General features: G+C 41.3%; 1 protein-coding gene across 3 annotated transcripts in view; it reads left to right on the forward strand.

Annotated features, from left to right (window-relative positions):
* The first annotated feature begins 14,008 nt into the window (after positions 1 to 14,008).
* LOC148359176 (teneurin-2-like) overlaps positions 14,009 to 16,336 on the forward strand; it is a 444,001-nt gene continuing 441,673 nt past the window's right edge. For all 3 annotated transcript variants that reach the window (XM_088344352.1, XM_088344353.1, XM_088344354.1), the window contains exon 1: positions 14,009 to 14,371. The gene's annotated coding sequence lies outside the window, so the exon portion shown is untranslated. The remainder of the gene's footprint in view (positions 14,372 to 16,336) is intronic.

A 16,336-nucleotide genomic window follows, 5' to 3' on the forward strand; every position in this document is an offset into this window, starting at 1 on the left:
TGGTTAAATCAAGGGCGGCACGGCGACTGAGTGGTTAGCGCGTCCGCGGCACTGTTCTGAGGTCATGGGATCAAATCCAGCCATCAGCCTTCCTGTGTAGAGTTTGGATGTTCTTTCCGTGTTTGCGTGGGTTTCCTCTGGGCACTCCGGTTTCCTCCCAAATTCCAAATGCAAGCACGTCAGGTTAATTGGCCGGTCCATAATGTCCCTAGGTGTGAATGAGAGAGTGAGTTGTCTCTGTGTGCCCTGCGACTGGCTGGCAACCAGTTCAGGGTGTCCCCTGGCCACTTCCCGAAGACTGCTGGAATGGGCTACAGTACCTCCGCGACCCTACTGAAGAAAAGTTGTGCACATAATGGATAGATGGATGGATGGATGGATGGATGGATGGATGGTTGGATGGATGGAGGGTTAAATCATTGTCCACAGAAAGCTATTTTGCATCTATGTATATATGTCTAAACATCCCAAACCAAAGATGTATTCAGATGGTTTCGCTGAAAAAATACTGCGCTGTTTGTTACTGCTACAAAAACTTCTAAATATTTTTCATGATTAGAGTGTAAAATAACCTTTGTTTCCAGCCTTAATGGTTAAAGAGCAAAACATGATGATTCACACAACTGTGGAGAATGTAATCGAAATGTTTCTTCTTTTTTTTTTTTCTTTGCATGGTTCAACTTGTTTTTAAAAGACAGTCTTCGGTCGGTAAAAGTTGCCCTAATAATAAACAAAAACAGTTTATGAAAGGGCTTTTTTTAATATTGTAGAGTGTCGGTTGCTTTGGCTCAACGTTCTGTCTATCAGTACATAACCCTGACCACCACAGTATAAAAATATAAAACATCTTGCGTTTGCAAGTGACTTCTAGTTCTGATAAAACTTCCCAAGATGCCTTAAAAGCAAGCAAGCAACTGAAAATACAGCAGGTTGATAGTGTATCCCAATAGGTCTGTATACAGTAAAAGGGCAAAGAGTGCTTTGCCAGCTTAATCAGAGGTAATTCTATAAATTCAGTTACTTTAATTAGGTCATTTGCATTCTGAAAGTTAATCAAATTGATTATACAATTAGCAGCGCACTGAATCGTGCCAATGATCCAAAGTCACATCGTGGCCAACCCGCTGTCATAGATGTAGCTATTCAATTTGTAGGGATTTAACCCTAAAAGGTGTGGAAATTATTGAAAGTGATTGATGTCTGGGGGAGAACGCTCACACAAGGTTAAAGAGAACCTCTGACACAGTGTGCCTGTAATGGAAGATTTAGAGTGGATAATGCAATTCACAACTTGAGTGCCTGAAGGTTCAAGGACCCCTGGGTATTGGCTATTAAGCATTAGATTTTGATAGGTTATAATGGCTTGTGCTAATATTGGCTCATAAGTAAGAAAGGTCAGTTCACTCATCTGCACATAGTGTACAGCACAACTTGCCTATGGATTCTTTTTTGCTCATTTGCACATGGCTGGAGCAGGACTGTCTATCTGGGACAGGGTGGGCAAGTAATGGCCTGCTGGACAGATAAGGCTCTGAGAGATGCACAAGACAAACAATAAGCCATAATCATGTCAGACAATGACCAGCAGTTTAAATAATGTCAACTGAATTACCCCAAAGTCAAATGCAACTTGCGAAATACACAACCTACTGTAACTGTATTTGCTGACAAACATTTATCAACCAGATAACAATTTAGTAAACATTCATATTGATATTATCTGACCTAAAATTTAAGTCACTGACGCGCTGTTTAAGGCAATATGATTTCTCTTACCTGGATTTCTTACCCTGTCTCCCTTTGTATAACCCCATAAAAACTATATTTTTCTTTGCGCTCATAGCCCACATTCAAAAAGCAGGCTACATTTGTCTGTAGTTCCTTTAAAAAAAGGTTTTTAGAAAATCAATCAATTGTGTTTATCAAGATATTAAATTGAATGCAGTAAACCAATTCTGAAGCAGCCCTTTTGAGTTTTATAATGCAAATGATTCAGAGCTTAAACAAATGATATATTTATTTGCTATTACTTTTATTTAAAGTTTTTATCGTAAATAAATGTATGTTTCCATATTTTGAGTGTTTCAAAACAAATTGGATGAAATGGTCTCCTTAAACCAAGTGATGAAATGAAGTGATCTGCATTTATATAGCGCTTTTCAAGTCAATGACTTCCCAAAGCACTTTACATTGTGCTTCACATTTCCCAATAGCGGCCGTGATCTGTGCAGCCATGTAAGGCGCTAACCTGCTTATTGGGGGTAATTGGGGGTTCAATGTCTTACCCAAGGACACTTCGATATGTAACACGGGCAAGCCGGGATTCGAACTGGGATCCCTTAATCCTAAAACGATCGCTCTACCTCCTGAGCTACTGCCGCCCCCAGTAAACAATTAAACATAAATTGGGCAATTAAATGTAAACGAGAAAAAAATAGACTGGCTTATGTTTTCTTTTTTTCTTCATGTATGCCACGGTATTTGATTCAAGACTCTTGGCATATATATGTATATATATATATATATATATGCTGTTTTTTTTCCCCTCTGGCCTAGCCGCTTGAAAAGTGTGCACACCCCTGATTTAGAGTCACATTTTATGCTAATCTTTTACTTTTTAAATTAACAAAGTCTAATCATAATATGACATGGAAATCATTGTTAGAATATTTAAGTAATGTTCTTATTAATAAACAATCTGTGTATGGATTTTACGGCAGTTATGAGAAAAGGAAATTTGTCAACAAACTTTGATCAAACAGGGTAAAAGTGATGAAGGACATTTGATTGCTTCAGAATTATGCTAGATAGAGGGCCACAGGGACCCCATTGGCAGAGGCTGGCGGCTGTTTTGCCCACAGTGATGAACAAAATGTCAGCCAGCCTTTGAGTGATCTAATCTGGCCTGGCGAGCTTCCACATCATGCTTGCACAGTAGGTGTAAAAAACATCTCTTGCTGTGTCCATATGCATAGAACTAAGTACAGATATCTCCAGATGACAGGAAAATCATTGGTTTAAATTTTGTATTTGGTCCAAAGGACAGAAAAGTGTTTGCTATAATAGAGAGTTATTTGTTTTTAGCCCACAGTCGTAAGCAGTAAGCACTGTGACGCTGCAATCGTAAGAGTGGTTGAGGGATGTACAGTAGTGCATTGCTACTTCGTGCTTCGGTTATTTCTGTTTCACTGCTTTGCAGATTTAGAATTTGAGTTGGCTTTCTTGTTATTCTTATCATTATATCAAGCATCATGTTCTGCAGCAAACAACAGACAACAAATGCAATCATAGGGCGGAGGGACCTGTGTTTTTTGGATAGCGTGACTGTGATAGGCTGGTATATCGTTGGTCCAAAAAACGGGTTGGCGCAGAAGTCAATGGGTTAGCCCAAAACAAACAGCTAGATTTAAGGGGCTTGTTGCATTAAAGATAAATTCATCAGTTAAATCGGACTCTGACGGAAGTCAGAAAAGTGCAAAGGTATGGTGATCACCACCGGGTACTCTTTAGAGTGTTATTGGGTTCCGGAAACGACAGATGGCGTCTGGAAAAAAGGCGATAGAGTGGCTGCTCGTCTGGCCGACAGCTCCGGCTAGGCTATGTGACAACTCTCACAAGCGACCCCTGCTGAGCCTATGAAACAGAGGACAGAGTAGCTACAACTTGGGAACTACTGCATCATTTGGGATGGTTGTATTTTAGTCATTGCAAGAGGACCTGGCTTACTCCGATGATACCTGATGCTAGCGCGCAGAAAGCTAGCCACTCTTGAAATTGTTTTTTTTTTTTACACTAGAAGGAGAAGCCCTAAATTTCAGATTTACTTTTGTATAATGACAATAAAGAGCATTCATTCAACTGCAATTCTGTGTTCTTCGTTTTTTATTTTTAGGTATTTATTTATCTTTTTTTGTTACAGCCGTATACTCTAAGCTGGTAAGGAAATCTCCAGGTAAGCTTCAGGGTCTTTTATGAAGGGAGGTGGCTATTTCCTGGATTTTTACTTTTTGCAAGGGGTTCTGCTCTCAATTAAATGTGATAACCGAGGGATAATTGTACTATATAAAGTATATTGTCACTTGTGGGTTTTGTACAAGAATGGAATGAAAAAAAAATACAGGCTAACTGAATAAGCACAGCTGCATCAAGTCTGCCTACAAAGTCTGGCAGACAATTGCAGATCGGCTCAATGCAAAATAGTGCACACATTCAAGAATCACACAGAGCTTAACTTGAAGTTCCATTATAATTATTAAAATACCATAAAAGATCATTCCCAAGCAAACCAATATCCATCCATCTATTATCTGCACCGCTTATCCTTAGTAGGGTTGCGGGGTGCTGGAGCCCGTTCCAGCTATCTTCGGGCAGTCGGCAGGGGACACCCTGAACCGGCTGCCAGCCAGTTGCAGGGCACACAGAGACAGACAACTCACTCGTTCATTCACACCTAGGGACAATTTGTACCGGCCAATTAACTTGACATGCATGTTTTTGGAATGCGGCAGGAAACCGGAGTGCCTGGAGGCTATCCACACAAGCGTGAGGAGAACATGCAAACTCCATAAAGGAGGATTTGATCCCATGACCTCAGAACTGTGTCGCAGACGCGCAAACTACTCAGACGCCATGCCGCCCAGCCAACCAATAATTATTTATAAATATGTGGCAAGTGAATGTGCATGCTACTCAGGATATATCATAAAGTGCCAACAACCATTCAATGTAGAATTGTTGAGCGGAGTTTTTATGTTCTCCCCGTGCTTGCGTGGGTTTCTTCCCGGCACTCCTGTTTCCTCCCACATTCCAAAGACATGCATTTCAGGTGGATTGGCCGGTCCAAATTGTCCCTAGGTGTGAGCGAGTTGTCTTTCCCTGTGTGCCCAGCGATTGGGTGGCAACCAGTTCAGGGTGTTCCCTGCCCACTGCCCGATTGTTGGATGGGCTCCAGCACCCCCGTGACCCTACTGAGGATAAGCGGTGCAGCTAATGAGATGAGATGAGGTTGTAAGCCTTGTCTGAAGCAGGCTAGCTGTAGAGATTATGTCATCATAGGAAATGAGCAGAGATAAATTTAACCCACTTTCATGCAACTGACTTCAGGCTAAATATAGCCAATTTAACAAACATATTCCAGCTTAATCTCTTATTTTTATGTTCTACATTTTATGTTGATTTCCACATACGCAACAGGTATGGTGATGTACCTTTTTTTGTCACTTTACTCAACACTGAGCAGTAATATGGCCTTATGGGAATATTGTCCAGGCAAACACAGGCATAGTCGAATGCTTTTCAGTTTTTGATACTTTTATTTATAATATCGATTTTTTAATTAGTTGTATTATTTATGATATTTGTGTCAAAGACACACAGGTAGCATTTTACCAACGTATATATTTAGTCAATAAGAGCATCAATAAAAACATGGAATTGAATTTCAAAGTTTGAATTCTAATCTTGCATTTTGCCATTTTAATATTCCAGACTGTAAATAATTTGACTCGTTTTATCTGATTCTGCCTCTGACATTATTGTATTAAGCAAATAATTGCTATTACAGATATTAAATCATAGTCACTGTACCGCGATATTTAAGATAATATAAGGTCAAAGAGGCAAACAAAGTTTATTTAATCCTTTGGTGGTCTATTCCATTTAAGATAATCATTAAGAATTCAAAAATAGTTTGATAAGCTTCAACTGCTTTTAAAAACACAGCGATTCAATTTGGCACTTGTTGTTAAACTTAAAGCCCCAGTGTGTTAAATGTGACCTCTAGATGGCACTGTGTTGTCAGAGCACAGCGTGGCAGCTGGATGCTGAACAACCATGGCGGAAACCTAAGTGTGGATTCCACTGTCTAAAAGAAATACAGATTTATCAAACCCTGATTAAAAAAAAATATATATATATATATATATATATATATTTATAGATGTATTTTAGGTCTGGCTACTTGCAGAACCGTACCTTTTGCAAGTGATCTGTGCTTATGAATGAATTCTGACTATTCATTCATATACATCCATCCATCCGTCCAGCTTTGAAACACTAAAAATGTATTCCGAATCTTTTACCTCACTTTTCTCTGGACACAAATCACTTTTTTCCGCTCAAACTGGAAAAGAAAGCAGAAGGAAGGCTTCTCACTAATTCAAATGGAAGGCACCACATCGCCTCAATTTTAGCATCATTTTATTGGCTTCCAATCTGTATTCGAATTGATTTTATGATTCCGCTGATTGATTTTAAAGCACGTATGGGACCAGCTCCTTGCTCTTAATCTTAAATGGTCCTTCACTTTTAAAGCACTTTTCCACTGAACTTTTAAATACCTCTGAGCAAGTCCACAATTTCAGACCTGCTAAAGAGTTCTTTGAATGTTCCAAAGACCAGGCTTAAAAGTAAGGATGATAGAGCATTTTGAATGTAACTGAGTTGAATTGTCTTTAATTGACATTGATAACCACAAATTGAACATTGTTTGAAAGGAGATTAGACATGGCACTCCAGGATAAAAAGCTCACAAATACTTAAAAAGAGAAAAAAAGGACAAAAACAATGCCGGGATGAATAGTCAGAATAATTAAGTTTTTGCGACAAATGTGCAGGAGCACACCAGTCTGCCGTGAAACCTTGTCTGATCTGCCGGATTAATTGTCTTTTTATTTTTTCATTGCAAAAAGCGGGCAGCACGGTGGCGCAGTGATTAGCGCGTGTGTGGCACAGTTCTGAGGTCGTGGGAACCTCCTGCGTGGGTTCAAATCCAGCTACCGGTCTTCCTGTGCGGAGTTTTTTATGTTCTCCCCGTGCTTGCGTGGGTTTCCTCCGGGCACTCCGGTTTCCTCCCACATTCCAAAGACATGCATTTCAGGTGAATTGGCCGGTCCAAATTTTCCCTAGCTGTGTCTGAGCGAGCGAGTTGTCTGTCCCCGTGTGCCCTGTGATTGGCTGGCAACCAGATCAGGGTGTCCCCTGCCCACTGCCCGGAGATGGCTGAGTTGGGCTCCAGATTCACCCCCCCCCCCCCCCCCCCCCCCGCGACGCTACTGAGGATGAGCGGTACAGCTAATTAGATGAGATGAGATTGCAAAAAGCTTGCCATTTTCAGTATATTCTTCCAGTGAACAGCTGAATAAAAGAAACCCATCCATCCATTATCTGCACCGCTTATCCTCAATAGGGTCTTGGAGGTGCTGGAGCCCATCTCAGCTATCTTCGGGCAGTGGGCAGGCGACAACCTGAAATGGTTGCCAGTCAGTCGCAGGGGAGAACATGCAAACTCCACACAAGAGGTTTGATCTCATGACTTCAGAACTGTGCCGCACACACGCTAACCACTGTGCCGCCGTGCTGCTATAGTAAAAGAAACATTCATCCATATATATAGGTGGAAATGGATTTCACATTTTTTTTATTTTTGTATACTAATTATCTGCAGTACAGGCAGTACAGGCAGTACAGGGAAATATATTACATAATGTTTACTATTTGAAGCTGTTTAAGATTGTGCTGCAAAAAAATAATACAATAAAAATAATCAAGTACAGATCGTTCTGTCACGGTTGCCATGGTGCCCAAATGGCCCCACCCGTGTGGCACCAGCTGCGGCTTGTTGACAGAATGGCTTTCCTTCTATTTGAGCTCAGTGCTCTCACTCACCGTTTGTCAGTGCATCAACGAACCTCTGCCCTGCTAGGCGTGGGTTTTGACTCGGTCCTGTTTCGTGTTGGTATTTCCTGTCCGGTATTGTTCCCGTTTATTTTGTCCTGTTTAATGTCGGTTTCCAGTTTTGCTCCCATCTAGTTTGTCCTGTTTAATTTCGATATCCTGTTTTGATATCAATCCTCTCTGTCCCGTCCTGTCCGGTATCGACCTCATCTGTCCGATATCTGTTCTGCAATTGGTATCGATCTCGTCGGCCTCTGGCTTCCTGTCATTCTTCGCCAGACTGCTGCCTAACGTGAATGAATGCCCCATTTTCCATAAAATAAAAGGCTTGTGTGAGAAACGTCACGCATTTGGGTCCTGATTCTCTTCCAGTTCATGACATGTTCACAAAATGTGATTTGTATAATATTTTTTACAATTTTTTTTCTTTTTAATTTTAGAACATAATAAAAAAAAATTCCACTAGAAGATCATCTTTACTGATTCAAAATATAGAAAATTTTGAAAAACACTTTAAATAATTAGTAATTAGTAAAACATTCTGAGCCACGAAACTGGTGCTGAGCGGATGGTGTGCCTCTGTTATAATTTCATCAAAACATACATAAAAATCAAAGAAAAACATACATATAAAAATATAAATACATCAATAATCGATCAACACATCCATCAATCATCAGCTCATCTCATTAGCTGCACCGCTTATCCTCAGTAGGGTCGCGGGGGTGCTGGAGCCCATCCCAGCAATCATCGAGCAGTGGGCAGGGAACACCCTGAACTGGTTGCCAGTCAGTCGCAGGGCACACAGAGGCAGACAACTCACTCGCTCATTCACATCTAGGGACAATTATAACCGACCAATCCACCTGAAATGCATGTCTTTGGAATGTGGGAGGAAACCGGAGTGCCTGGAGGAAACCCACGCAAGCACGGGGAGAACATACAAACTCCGCACAGGTAGGCTGGTAGCTGGATTTGAACCCACACAGGAGGTTCCCAAGATTTTTTTACGCCTTAACCCAGAAAAAACTGAAATGTTGATTATTGGTCCAGCTCACTGTCGTCAGTTGTTTTCAAACACTACCCTGAACCTAGACAAATGTAATATCACCCATAGTGACTCGGTCAAAAATCTAGGTGTTATATTTGATCCTAATCTGTCGTTTCAGTTACACGTGAAAAATATTACTAGAATAGCTTTCTACCACCTCCGTAATATTGCGAAGATTCGTTCGATGCTGTCCCAATCAGATGCAGAGATTTTAATTCATGCGTTTATTACTTCTCGGCTTGATTACTGTAATGTATTGCTTTCTGGTCTCCCGATGTCTAGCATTAAAAGTTTGCAGCTGGTTCAGAATGCGGCAGCTAGACTTTTGACTAAGACCAAAAAGTTTGAGCATATTACTCCTGTATTGGCCAACTTGCACTGGCTCCCAGTCCACTTAAGATGTGACTTTAAGGTTCTCTTATTAACATATAAATGTTTGCATGGGCTTGCACCCTCTTATCTCTCCGATTTGATTTCCCCTATGTTCCTGCACGGAGTCTGCGCTCGGAAAATGCCGGTCTACTTGTGACTCCGAGAGCCAAGAAGTCTGCGGGCTTGAGAGCGTTCTCCATCCGGGCCCCGGTGTTATGGAACGCCCTGCCTCTGGAGATAAGATCTGCAACCTCAACGGAAGTTTTTAAATCGAGGCTTAAGACACACTTCTATTCCAAAGCATATGATTGATGCCCACCTCATATTCTGTTTTGTCCTGTCTTTTTCCAACGCCTGCCTGGCTGATACGAAGGAGAAGGATGATTTGGGATGGGTCAGCGGACCGGCGTCTGACCTGAGGCATGTCAACCCCTGCATTTACCAGCTGGCAGAGACGGGAGGCAGCGTCGTGGCCGTCATAGACTTTCTGGACTGGTTTGCAGGCTGGGGGCGTCGTTGATGTCATGCACTTTCCGGACATTTTCAACATCTTACCTTATGTTTACTATTATGTGTACAGTAATGCTAATTGTATTTCACCCTGGTCAATCCTGGAAGGGGGATTACCACATGTGAGGTCCTTTCTCAAGGTTTCTCTTTTCTCCTCACACTGAGGTTTTTGAGTTTTCCTTGCCCGCATGCTGGTTTAAGATCAGGTAATTGTGTAATTTTGTAACTGTAATCCTGTGCAGTCCTTTGAGACATTTTTGTGATTAAGGGCTATATAAATAAATTTGACTTGACTTGACTTATTTTGACCAATCCAAAGCAAAAGCAAATCAATCGCTTCTTTCCAAATAAAAATAAAATGGACAATGAAAGATCACATACCTTATCAATCCCCAGGTATGCGTTAAAAGTGCCCCTAAAATGAAGTCTTTATCAAAAGAGCCACAAGGTTCTCTTTACAAGGTGTTTTCAAATAAGCAAAAGTTATTACCATACCCCCACTGGGAAATATGTATTTACAGCTTGCTTGTTGAGGGAGCTGCAATAGTGTAACTGTTAACTATGCTTTCCTTGTTATGGTGCATGATTGCATGCTAACGTTATTGCACCTTTCTATTGCTGCTAATATCGCAAACGCACATTAGGCGTTACGCTTATGTGAACAGTAGCCTGTATTGTGGGTGCGCTGTGTAAATGGAGATGCATGAAGAACACTGTAATGAGCACTGGGACATGGAAGGTGAGGACTTCACCAAGCTGGCAGGCCCATACTAAGAAAAAAGAAACAGCGTCTACTTTTGTGTGGTAAAAAAAATATCAACAGTAACCTTAGGTCAGTTTGATATGATATGACTTGGCAAATATTTGTTGTGCCCTGTGTCGGGGGGAGCCAAACTGGTAAATATGGTGTAGATCCAATCAAAGTAACTTGTATTGTTTGATATGATTATGATATCTGATGCCTATGTCGCCCGAGAACAATGGCGACCAAGAAGGCCAAAAGCCACCACCTCGTCTTTCCAACCAGGAAACATGACAAAACCAAGCCATGGTTCTCATTTTCCCTATCCCTTGGCTGAAGGATGAGGACAAAAAGGGATAGAAAGTGTTTTTTTTTCCTTTTACCTATGAGGGTAGGAAACTGTGAGCCCTACCTGCTGGCCAATTAGGAAACCACCGAGTAGATTCGGAATTAAATACATTTAATTTAAAGCAATTTACTCTTCATGGTGTTGCAAGTTGTAACATGACCAGACAACTTTATCACACAAATTACATCTGGCGTTGTCCTTTTTCTGCAGCTGGAAAAAAAAAACCTACAAAAAAAACACACTGCGCTGCACTACCTGTTTGCCTCTTCTGGTAAGAATGTGCAAAAAGATTTTGCCCTCTCTTGCCTGTCAGGTACGATACGTCATAACACCAGCTAGGCAGGGGTGCCTATCAGTCACACTGAGTCATACACTTAGAGAATGACTGAGGGGACTGGGTGAGAGGACATGAAAACGGTGGGAGTAAGAAAAGGCCTGTTTCATGTACAGTCTAAACGCCAACATAAACCCCAAAAATATGGGAGGGTAAAGTGTTTATTTGAGTGAGTCTAATGTATGCCAATGTGGGGAGCTTTACAGAGGCTTTTATTAGCACTTGCGGTTCTTGGTTTTATAATTGGGGCCCGGAGTAGTCAACACTAAATATATATATTAATTCCAATCAAACAAGAGATCCAATCAAATCCAGGACCTCAATACTGTGAGCCAAAAACACGTAACAGTAATCTACCATGCATTCAAGAAAAGACGCTCAAGAGGCGGACCAACAGCCTCACAGTTTCAATTCCAGCTACCGGCTTTTGTGTGTGTAGTTTGCATGTTCTCCCAATTCCCATGTTGATTTTCTCCAGGCACTGCTGTTTCCTCTCACATTCCAAAAATACGCATGGAAGGTCAATTGATGGGTCCAGATTGTTCTGAGGTTTGTGTGAGCATGTGAATTGTTGTCTGTCACTGGGTGCCCTGTGATTGGCTAGCAATTAGTCCAGTTTGTCCCCTGCCCACAGTCCAAAGACATTGGGATGGGTTCTAGCAACAGCTAGTTAAAATAGTCCAAACATTGATGGATGGATTGTTTTAGAGTTTAAATAAGTAAAACAAAATGTTCATGGTCATAATTTAGGTTGGATTAAAATATGGAGGTTTATTCAATCAAACAAAAAATCTTTAAAGTAAAAAAAACTACATTGCTTCTGCATTCCATCATGTTTTTCGATGATGGGTAAACTGAGTGATAAATACTGTATATTGTTAATGATTAGGATAAAGTAAATGGAATATATACTGTTAGATTCTAGTGTTACCAGAACATGGGATCCCATAAGAGTAGACACATAAATAATATTTCAGAAACACATTTATTTACAGAGGACGTGGAAAAAGACCAACAAAGTTTCAGGATTTTCACTCATCAAAGTAGTCAAAAGCAGGCTCTGTGACCCATGCCCACTGCAAGTTTAGAGAACACATATAAACTCAAACCAACCAAACACAAGGAAGTGACACAGAACGAATAGTCTTACTTGGATTGAACAATGATAACGCCATGGTGACAAGACCCCAAATTACAGGATTTTGAGGCAGGACATGTTGTGGTAAATACACTTGCATTTGTAGAATAGACGTGCATACATGTAGAAATTTAGAAAGACTTGCTTACAGTTGTGGGAAAAGGTCGGGTTGACATCGTTTTGAAGATACTCTTGGCAGACGATTAAGTTTCCTTGAAGATAGCGTGCAAGGGACGGGACGCTCTGAACTTGATACGTGATACAGGACCGCCTTTTGGGGTGTACTCAATCGAAGCCTAATCGTCACTACCAGCTTTAAAAACATTGTCATGTTCCCAGCTCTCTGAGATCTTCATTGACGCATCAATAAAAGCTGTATCTCCCTCCAACGAGGCTGGCTCCTGTCCATTTTCCTTATCCACATATGAGAAGACTTTTCTCTCGATTATCGAACCTGCAATTTCCCCAATTTCAACTGGACATTCTGTTATTACTTGCATTTAATATGGATGTGGGCGGCATGGCGGCTGAGTGACTAGCATGTCCGCAGCATAGTTCTGAGGTCATGGGATCAAATCCAGCTACCAACCTTCGAGTGCAGAGTTTGCAAGTACTCCCCGTGCTTGCGTGGGTTTACTCCGGGCACTCCGGTTCCCTCCCACAATCCAAAAATATGCATGTCAGGTCAATTGGGAGGTCCAAATTGTCCCGAGGTGTGAATAAACGAGTGAGTCGTCTGTCTCTGTGTTCCCTTTGACTGACTGGCAAGCAGTTTAGGGTGTCCCTTGTCCACTGCCCAAAGATAGCTTAGATGGGCTCCAGCACCCTCATGACCCTACAGAGGATAAGCGGTGCAGATAATTGATGGATAATATCGATGATGACTGTGTGGCCTTTCTCAAGGTTTCTTCATTTTCCTCATCCTTACATTTTTCCTTGCTGTCATGTATGTTTCAGATCAAGGGATTTTGTAATTGTCTGTGCAGAGATTTTTGGTGATTAAGGGCTATACAAATAAAGATGATTTGACTTATTTTCTTCCCCTTGAGATCCGATCTGCAACCTCAGTGGAAATGTTTAAATCTAAGCTTAAAATACACTTCTACTCTATAGCATATGAATAACCTATATATTTTTTGTTGACAATATCTGTGTATTATTTGTAATTGCACCATCCATTGCAGCCTGGTCATCCTGAAAGGGGGACTACCACGCGTACGGTCCCGTCTCAACGTTTCTTCATTTTCCTCATTTGGAGGTTTTTGAGTTTGTCCTTGCCCTCATGTTGGTTTCAGATCAAGGGATGGTGTAATACTAGTCTGTAATAATAGTCTGTGCAATAACCTGTGCAGCCCTTTGAGACTCTTTGTGATTAAGGGCTATACAAATAAAAATGACTTGACATGACTTGACTTATTTTGACCTAAGGTCTGGCAGTTTGAGACTCCTACCCTGTATTTCTTTGATGAACCAGGGGTTTGAACAATTTAAACTCTGGGTGACATCACTTCAAACACTGAAATGTGAATACAAAGAGTGATAATAATATCAAAATACATTTTTAGGTGATAGTGTGTTATTTTTATTCAGCAACTTATCGTGTGTTTAAACGGACACTCTTAACAGTTCGTCGAATGAATATCAAGTCTCGCAAGAGCGAACACACCAAGATCGGAACGTTTTCATTTTACACATGCATGGCGCTTTCTTTCAGAACGCGGCGGTCAATGCACGCCGCTGCGGATTAAAGCGTCGATTATTACGAATTGCCCGTCAAGGCGCGCTCCCGCTCCAGCCTCGGTCAACGCCGTTATGTTGATGTCTCCTCACACGCACACTCAGCAAATCCGACGGCGCGTCTGACTCCTTTTCTTCCGCGGAGGCTCCACATATGTGAAGGCAGCTTGTAAAGTTACCTTTCTCCTTTTCATTCTTTTTTTTCTCCTCCTCTACCAGCTTTAGCACCGGCTGGACTGACTATGCTAAAATGATGCGCGAGGTCTTTTCCCCCCTCTTTTTTGGGCCACCTTCTTGCGCAGCCTGTCCGCATACTGTGGCGCCTTATTAGGATCAACGAGGCAACAGAAAAGTATGCGCTGAAATTCAACCTGTTTTTGTTGGTCTGCGATAAAAAGTTGCAAAACGAAGAAGGAGGATTATGCTCTGAACGGTGCATCGGTTTTGTGAGTGCAGGATATAAGGTACGTGATGTTTTTTGAATTCAGCGACAATGGTTGCATATGTGGATTCTGTTGCGATGTGTGGATGCAGTCTGGTGGCAAAAAAGAGCGTGGGTGCCGTGACATTGAAGTGTCTTTCGTGGAAAAAATATTCCCGCTCATGATTTGGGGAGGCTACACTTGGTTGACAATGGCCACAGACGTGTGTACACCTTTTGCTGGTATGCGCTGCTGCGTGTGTGTGTATGTGTGGATTTTTGTTTTACAACTGCAGGAATTCGGGAGTGTGCACGTGAGCCATACTTCAACAAAAATGCGTTAAAAAAGGTAAAGATTAAATTCTAACACCATGTCTTTTAAAATAAATAAGATCAGGGGTGAGGAACGTATAGCTCGGGAGCCAGGTAATGCCCTTTTCATAAGTGCATCTGGGTCGGAGATGAAACAGGAACCATGATAGTCTTCTTTGTATTATTCCCAAATTAGTAAAGCTACGATAACACGCCCTCTTTGTCACTGTCCTTCTTTTGGTGGTTTATCTCGGTGTCATTGTGATAACACTAAACATGCAAATCTTCGTTATATTCAATTTCTACAATCTGTTGTCTTGAAATTACTGAAGCGCGTATTTCTTCTTGGTTATTTCTTTATAACTTGCAGAAATAACACTTGAACAAATATCCCAGAAATGGTAGAAGACAAACATCACACTTGTATATTTATCCTAATATATCTCATTGGCTAAGAGACACAGGCAAAAATCCTAATGGCATTCTATTTTACCAGCCTTAAATGTAAAGAAGTGCCTCAATGCATTAAAATGCAGAATTTATCACCAAGCCAAATGTACTCATGAAAAGCGTCATACTTATCGTAAATGGCGCTAGGCAAGATAATGCGCTGTCTGTGCAGCTATCTGACCACCCCAACCGCTCACCCAATCAAATTCCTCTAGATGCTTGGCTGGCGTTGGTTTATAGGTCATTCTCTGGGATTTCATCAACAGTGAACATACAAATGATGCCCTACTTACGACCGTTCGTGAGTTGAATTTGTTCGGAAGTTGTTTCAGTGCTATATTTTGAATGGAATGTATGTTTGAGGTTTGTTTAAGTATGTTTAAGGCTTTTATAAGTAACCTGTATTGTTTTGAAACTCAAAAATAAACTTTTGATAAAATAATATGCTCTATAACGTTACAAAGCAGGCAACCATTTTGCAAGGTTTATTGTTCTATAATCTTTATCAATTATCCATTATCCGTTATCTGTCAAATCTTAATACGCTACAAAGCCAAGGGGCCGAGACACTTGTTTTCAGCCAAGAGGCTGAGTCAAGGTCCCTGCTACACAGCCAAGCAGCGATCAGTGCGAATGCACCGTTCCCAGAGGTACTGCAATTACGGGCCAATGATTGGAGAGGACAGAGCACGCTCTTATTCCATCTCCCGTTTGCAAAATCAAAGGCGACACGAATAAACATGACTTGACCTGACTATAAAGATGAATAAAGTTAAGTTCAACTTACTTTTGGAAGGGTTTGGCCACTTCCTCCTGCGCGGTAAAAAGTGGATGAAAACAAAGCAATCCAACCATTTTCTCAACTGCATCAAGCTTCCGTTTTCCACTTTCATTTCAAATGAAACGGCTCGCCTCTTCTTTGCATTTTACTATCTATCTATTTACCTATCTATCTATCTACCATGGCCATATCCCACATGCTGTCTCTTAGGGAGTAGAGATAGAGAGGAGAGGATCCCCAGTCCCCTCGCTCCCTCCACTCTAGTCGCCTATTAAGACACGCAGCGGACCACGGTGGGAGAATTCTCTTTGCACTTTAGACCACCCATATTTAATGGATGCACAAGATATTAAACAATATAAATGTCTGTTCTTAGCTGGCTGGCAATACAGTACAGTATGTTTACACACAAACTAGGAAGAGGAAGCCAGATTTCTTCCTCGGGGTGGATGCTGGGTGACCTCT

This window comes from Urocampus carinirostris, chromosome 9 (assembly GCF_059441175.1).
Source record: "Urocampus carinirostris isolate Australia breed hairy pipefish chromosome 9, RoL_Ucar_1.0, whole genome shotgun sequence".
NCBI classification, from domain to species: Eukaryota; Metazoa; Chordata; class Actinopteri; order Syngnathiformes; family Syngnathidae; genus Urocampus; species Urocampus carinirostris.